General features: G+C 70.6%; 3 pseudogenes; all 3 read right to left on the bottom strand.

The window, feature by feature from the left end:
* Positions 1-326: 326 nt before the first annotated feature.
* On the bottom strand, positions 327-446 carry LOC141569923 (5S ribosomal RNA; annotated as a pseudogene).
* Positions 447-1,833: 1,387 nt separating this feature from the next.
* LOC141569925 (5S ribosomal RNA) lies at positions 1,834-1,952 on the bottom strand (annotated as a pseudogene).
* A 4,653-nt stretch (positions 1,953-6,605) lies between these two features.
* On the bottom strand, positions 6,606-6,725 carry LOC141569922 (5S ribosomal RNA; annotated as a pseudogene).
* Positions 6,726-7,083: the final 358 nt, after the last annotated feature.

Raw genomic sequence — 7,083 nt, 5'->3', positions numbered from 1 at the left:
CGTTGGGGGTTGCGGCGGCGGCAGGGTCGGGGAGCGAGAGGGAGCCCTGCGATGGCGGTGGCGGCGGCGGCGACCTAGACGCGGCTGACTGCTGCAGGCTGACGGCCTGCCTCGGCGAAGAGCACTAAGAAGAGGGAGAGGGGGGGAGCCCTGGCCGACAGGCCTGGTGTGCGGCCGGGGATGCGAGCTTGTAGTGCTGGGCGGCTGTCCCTCCTCTGGCCAGGGGGACCTTCGGCTGGCTGGGCGGCTGCAGGGGTTGCAGAGGGGCAAGGGGCGGCAGGGATTCGGAGGGAGGCACGCCGGGGCGGCGGCGCAAAAGGAGAGGCGAGCAAAAGCCTACAGGTATTCCCAGGCGGTCTCCCATGCAAGTACTAACCAGGCCCCTCCCTGCTTAGCTCCCGAGATCAGAGGAGATCGGGCGCGTTCAGGGTGGTATGGCCGTAGACGCTGGGACCCGGCTCCCGCGCCCCAAGAGCCTGCTCCCGGCCTGTCTCGTGAGCGCCCGCCATGCAGATGAGCCGCTCCGGTGGCGAGCATCGACCCGCGGGCCGGCTCTGCCAGCACCGCGTCCCCCCCCAGTCCGGCTCCCCGCCTCTTCCTAATGCCCCTGGCGTGGGCGGCGGGCTACTCCTGGCCGACAGCGAGGCCCCTTCGCGCCACCCGGGGCTCCATGGGACACTGCCACTTCTGATGGTGCCAGAAGTCGTGGAACTCTGGCATCCTGGGACTCCGCACCCAGACCGGCATACAACGCCCCCTACCGCCACCAGGTTTACCTCAACCGCAGCCCCAAGGCTGGTGGAGGCCTGCACCAGCAGGCAACTCTGGGCCTGGGAGTTGTGGGAGGACCCCGCGGCGGCGGCGGCGGCGGCGGCGGCGGCGGAGGCAGGGGAGGGTGGCGAGGTAGGCGATGGCAACCGCGTGGATGGCGCCAGGGCGGCGATGGCGGCGGCGACAATGGGGGCTTTGACGGTGGGCGCTGGGACACGGGGGCCGATGGCGGCGGCGGTGGCGGCGGGGGCTGGGGAGGGCGTGAGGGCGGTGCTGGCGGCGGAGGCCGGGAGAGCAGAGGCGGGAGACTGAGCGAGTATGGCATTGGTGGCGGCGGGGGCTGGGGCGGGGGCGGGGAAGATGGCGGTGCTGGAGGCGGGGAGAGCAGAGGAGGGAATTGAGGGAGTGCGGCAATGGCGGCAGCGGGGGCGGGGGAGGGCGTGAGGGCGGTGCTGGCGGCGGAGGCCGGGAGAGCAGAGGCGGGAGACTGAGGGAGTATGGCGATGGTGGCTGCGGGGGTCTGGGGCGGGGGCGGGGGAGATGGCGGTGCTGGAGGCGGGGAGAGCGGAGGAGGGAATTGAGGGAGTACGGATATGGCGGCGGCGGGGGCGGGGTGGGGGAGAGGGCAGCACTGGTGGCGGAGATGGGGAGCGCGGTGCTGGCGGCCGAGGTGGGGAGAGCACAGGAGGGAGTTTGAGGGAGTTTGGCCGTGGCGGCGGCGGGGGCGGGGACAGGGGCGGGGGCGAGGGCAGCGCTGGCGGGGGGTGTGGGGAGCCCGGTGGTGGCGGTGGCTTTGGCGCAGGCGGCGGTGGCGGCGACCGCGCGTCGGCGAAGGATTCGCGATGACGGCCTGCGGGACCGAAGAGGACTGAGAGGAGGGTGTGCGGGGGAGCCCTGGCCCACGGGCCTGGTGTGCGGCCGGGGCTGCCAGCTTGTAGTGCCGGGCGGCTGACCCTCTGCTGGTCAGGGGGACCTGCGGCTGGCTGGGAGGCTGCAGAGGGGCAAGGGGCGGCAGGGGTTCGGAGGGAGCCACGCCGGAGCGGCGATGCAAAAGGAGACGCTAGCAAAAGCCAACAGGTATTCCCAGGCGGTCTCCCATCCAAGTACTAACCAGGACAGACCCTGCTTAGCTTCCGAGATCAGACGAGATCTGCTGCGTTCAGGGTGGTATGGCCTTAGGCACTGGGACCCGGCTACCGGCACTCCAAGAGCCTGCTCCCGACTTGCCTCCTGAGCGCACGCGCCATGCTGCTGGGCCGCTCGGGTGGCGAGCATGTCTGCCCGAGTGCCTCCCGCCCGCTCCCCGCCTCCTCCGGTCGCCGCTGGTGTGGGCGACGGGCTACTCCTGGCCCGCAGCGAGGCCCCTTCGCGCCCCCCAGTGGCTCCACAGGCCTCTGTCACTTCCCTGACTGTGACATATGTCTGGGCGCCCTGGCATCCTGGGACTCCCCACGCCCGGAATGGCACGCCCCCCCCAACCCTTCATCCCCCAGCCCCACAACCGCACACCCCTTGTTGCTGTGCTGTCCCCACCACTCAGGGCCACCGAGGGGTCGCAGGGTCGTCTCAGTCCCCTCCACCCTAGGGACGTGCAACCCAGGCCCTGGCCCTGGCCGGCCCCACCCACTGGCCCAAAGCCAGGGAGAGCCACCCGCGACCAGGGGGCAGCACCTCCAGACTGCCGCCACCCTTCGTCACACAGCCTCTGTCTGGGCCCTCGCCCCTCATCAGCGACCGGCGTCCCGCCCGATCACTGGTCACTTCACTGGCTACACATCACCTCCTGACCCAGGGTGTTGAGAGAGAGGATGAGAGAAGGCCAGAGACGGAGCAAGAGGTAGGCGGAGAGAGACAGACGGGGACTGTGGGGACAGACTTGCAGAGAGCACTTTCCAGGCTCTGGGCCTCGCGTGGAGGGGTGCTGCGTGGGGGCTGCACGGACATCAGCTGTTACCGCTTGGCCATCAGCTGTTGCCAGTTGGCCATTGGCCACTGGCAGAGCTGCGGTGGCCAAGCTAGGAAGCGCGGATGGTGGACTGCAAATTGCAGAGGGGCGCGGACTGCAGTGGGCCGGCTTGGTGGGTCTGTTGGTTGGCAGAGAATCGGCCGGCAGGTTGGGGATCGGGCGGCTCCGGCTTGCCGTGTCTCCAAGCCAGCTGCCCGTGAGACATGGTGCTATGAGCCCCCTATCCGTGGCTCTGTTGGTGTTCCTTCTTGGCCTCGCCAAATCCTGGGTTCTTGTGCGGGCAGAGGGACTAGAGTCCCCGCAGGACAGGGACCGACAGACAGAACGGGGGGACAGGGGGACCGGGGGACGGGAGGACCGGGGGACAGGGGACCGGGAGACGGGTGTAAGGGGGGGGACAGGGAGAACGGTGGGACTGTAGGAACCCGGGGCGGGGGTACCGGGGGACGGGGTACCAGGAGATGGGGGAAGGGGGGCAGGGGGACAGGGAGACCGTTGGAACTGGGAGAACCGGGGGACGGGGGGTCTGGGAGACGGAGGCATGTGGGACGGGGTGAAGGGTTGACCGGAAGATGGGGGGACGGGAGTACGAGAGGGCCGGGGGGACGGGGGAACTGGGGGATGGGGGGACAAGGGGACCGGGGGACCGGGGGGACAGGGGGACTGGGTACTGGGAGACAGTGGGACCAGGGGACGGGGGGACCGGGAGATGGGGGGACACGGTACCAGGGGAAAGGGAGACCGGGGAATTGGGGGACAGGGAGACTGGGGGACTGGGGGATTGGGGGAATGAGAGGACGGTGGGACTGGCGGACGGTGGGACGGAGGGACCAGGAGACCGGTGGATGGAGGGACAGGAGTACGAGGGTACTGGGGGACGAGGGACATGGGGAGGGGGGGACCGGGAAACGGGGGAACGGGGGACCGTGAGACGGGGGGACCGGGAGATGGGGGACCTGGGGCCGGGGGGACGGGGTGACGGGGGGACCGGGAGACAGAGGGACAGGGGGACTGGAGGGTCGGGGGGACCGGGGGACGGGGGGACCGGGGGACGGGGGGACCAGGGCAACGGAGACGGGGGGACCGGGGGAACGGCGGATGGGGGACCAGGGGACCCGCGGACCGGGGGACCGGAGGTTGGGGGGACCGGGGGATAGGGGACCGGGCGACGGGGTGACCAGGGGCATGAATGGACTGGGGGGACGGGGGTACCAGTGGACCGGGAGATGGGGGGACCGGGGGACCGGGGACCGGGGGACGGGGGGACCGGGGGACCGGGGGTTGGGGGACTGGGGGATGAGGGGACCGGGAGATCGGGTACCGGGGAACGGGGCGACTAGGAGACGGGGGACCGCGAGACGGGGGACCGGGGACGGGGTGACCGGGAGATGGGACACCGGGAGACGGGAGACTGTGGGACGGGAGGACCGGAAGACGGGGCGAACGGAGAACTGGGGGATCGGTAGACGGGGGCCAGGGCGATGGGGGAACCGGGGGACTGGGGGACCGGGGGACCAGGGACCGGGGGTTGGGGGTCCAGGGGATGAGGGGACCGGGAGACGGGGGACCTGGGGACCGGGCGACCGGGAGACGGGGGACCGGGAGACGGGGGGATGGGTGTGCGGCCGGACCGGGAGACAGAGGGACAGGGAGATGGGGGGACCGGGGGACCGGGGGAAGGGGGTAACACTGGACGGAGGACCGGGGGACCGGAAGACCGGGCGACCGGGAGACAGGGGACCGGGAGACTGGGGACCGGGAGACGGGGCGACCGGTAGAAGGGCGCCTGGGCGCCGGGGGAACCGGGGGACCGGGGGACCAGGAGACGGGGGACCGGGGAACGGGAGACCGGGGGTATGGGGGGACGGGGGGACCAGGCGAAGGAGGGACGGGGGGACGGGGAGACGTTGGGACTGGGGGACCGGGGGACAGGTGGACCGCGAGACGGAGGACCGGGAGACGGGGGAACGGGGGTCGGGGGACCCGGGGAGGGGGGGACCGGGAGACGAGGGAATGGGGGACGGGTGGACCAGGGGCGTGGGGGGACTGGGGGGACGGGGGAGCGGGGGACGGGGGATGGGGCACTGGGGGGAACGGGGGCACCGGGGGACGGGTGGACTGGGAGAGGGTGGATGGGGGTATGGGGGAACAGGGGGATCAGGGGACGGGGGGAACAGGGGACGGGGGGGACCGGAATAGGGGGGATGGTGGAACGTGGGGACGGGGGACCCGGGAGACGGGGGACAGGAAGACGGGGAACCGGGGGAACGGAGACAGGGGTGACGGGGAGACGGGGGTACCGGGGGACGGGGGTACTGCGTGGGGCTGCACTGACATCAGCTGTTACCGCTTGGCCTTCAGCTGTTGCCAGTTGGCCATTGGACACCGGCAGAGCTGCGGTGGCCAAGCTAGGAAGCGCGGATGGTGGACTGCAAATTGCAGAGGGGCGCGGACTGCAGTGGGCCGGCTTGGTGGGTCTGTTGGTTGGCAGAGAATCGGCCAGCAGGTGGGGGATCGGGCGGCTCCGGCTTGCCGTGTCCCCAAGCCAGCCGCCCGTGAGACATGGTGCCATGAGCCCCCTATCCGTGGCTCTGTGGGTGTTCCTTCTTGGCCTCGCCAAGTCCTGCGTTCTTGTGCGGGCAGAGGGACTAGAGTCCCCGCAGGACAGGGACAGACAGACAGAACGGGAGGAGGAGTAAGAGGGAGCGAGATGGAAATATACACGTATATGTACATGTATGTGTCTAGACATACAGAGAGACATGGACAGAGACAGAGAAAGAGGGGGCTGGCACGCGGGGAGAGAGCTCCTGAGCCAGAGCCAGAACCCAACAGGCACGTCACAGAGCCAGACAGACATGGGGTGGGGGAGGGTGGGAGGGACGCACATTCGGGCACACGGACTGGGACAGACGCACTGAGGCTGTGTTGAAGTGGTGGCTTCTCCACCGGAGTGTGGTCGTGCCCGGGGCTGGGCTCCGCCAAGGAGGCATTGCCCTGGCGTTGGCAGTCACCATTGAAGCCCCCGGGGCGGGCCGCCAGGGTCTCCGGAGGGCCAGTGGGCTCTGAGCCCCGCCCAGGGACCCGCCCGCGGGAGGAGAGTGGCAGCCCCCAGGCACCCTGGTTGTGAGGATTGTGTGCCTGCGTGCCTGCTCTTCCCTTGTGGCGGTCTCCCCTGGAGTCGATGGCGCGTGGTGTGTTGGGGTGCTGCTCCCGCCGTCCCCTGGTTTGTCCCGGCTCTTTGTGCCCTTTGTGTCGGGGACACCGTGGCCGGCGGGAAGGGAGGGCTCCTGGCTCTTGTGGGAGACGGGAGGGGACGCGCGGGGGTGTGGGGAGAGGTGCCTGCCCGCGGAGACAGAAGACTCCGGTGGGGCGGGGCGGGTGGGCGTCCCGTTTGCCCGAGGACACGCCGAAACTGTGTCTCGGGGCCCAGGGGCAGGCGCAGGGATGGGCGTCCCTGCTCGCCGAGGTGCAAAGGACCGGCACGTCCTGGGATGGAGAGAGCCTGGTGGAAGCCTGCGCCGGCAGGCAGCCCTGGGCTGGGGCGTTGGGGTTTGCGGCGGCGGCAGGGTCGGGGAGCGAGAGGGAGCCCTGCGATGGCGGTGGCGGCGGCGACCTAGACGCGGCTGACTGCTGCAGGCTGACGGCCTGCCTCGGCGAAGAGCACTAAGAAGAGGGAGAGGGGGGGAGCCCTGGCCGACAGGCCTGGTGTGCGGCCGGGGATGCGAGCTTGTAGTGCTGGGCGGCTGTCCCTCCTCTGGCCAGGGGGACCTTCGGCTGGCTGGGCGGCTGCAGGGGTTGCAGAGGGGCAAGGGGCGGCAGGGATTCGGAGGGAGGCACGCCGGGGCGGCGGCGCAAAAGGAGAGGCGAGCAAAAGCCTACAGGTATTCCCAGGCGGTCTCCCATGCAAGTACTAACCAGGCCCCTCCCTGCTTAGCTCCCGAGATCAGAGGAGATCGGGCGCGTTCAGGGTGGTATGGCCGTAGACGCTGGGACCCGGCTCCCGCGCCCCAAGAGCCTGCTCCCGGCCTGTCTCGTGAGCGCCCGCCATGCAGATGAGCCGCTCCGGTGGCGAGCATCGACCCGCGGGCCGGCTCTGCCAGCACCGCGTCCGCCCCCAGTCCGGCTCGCTCTTCCTAATGCCCCTGGCGTGGGCGGCGGGCTACCCTGGCCGACAGCGAGGCCCTTCGCGCCACCCGAGGCTCCATGGGACACTGCCACTTTCTGATGGTGCCAGAAGTCGTGGAACTCTGGCATCCTGGGACTCGCACCCAGACCGGACATAACCTGCCCCCTACCGCCACCAGGTTTACTCAACCGCAGCCCTGCTGGTGGAGGCCTGCACC

This window comes from Rhinolophus sinicus, unplaced genomic scaffold (assembly GCF_036562045.2).
Source record: "Rhinolophus sinicus isolate RSC01 unplaced genomic scaffold, ASM3656204v1 Contig157, whole genome shotgun sequence".
Classification (NCBI taxonomy): domain Eukaryota; kingdom Metazoa; phylum Chordata; class Mammalia; order Chiroptera; family Rhinolophidae; genus Rhinolophus; species Rhinolophus sinicus.
Note: the sequence above shows the minus strand (reverse complement) of the source record. Positions and strands in the feature narration are given on the sequence as shown.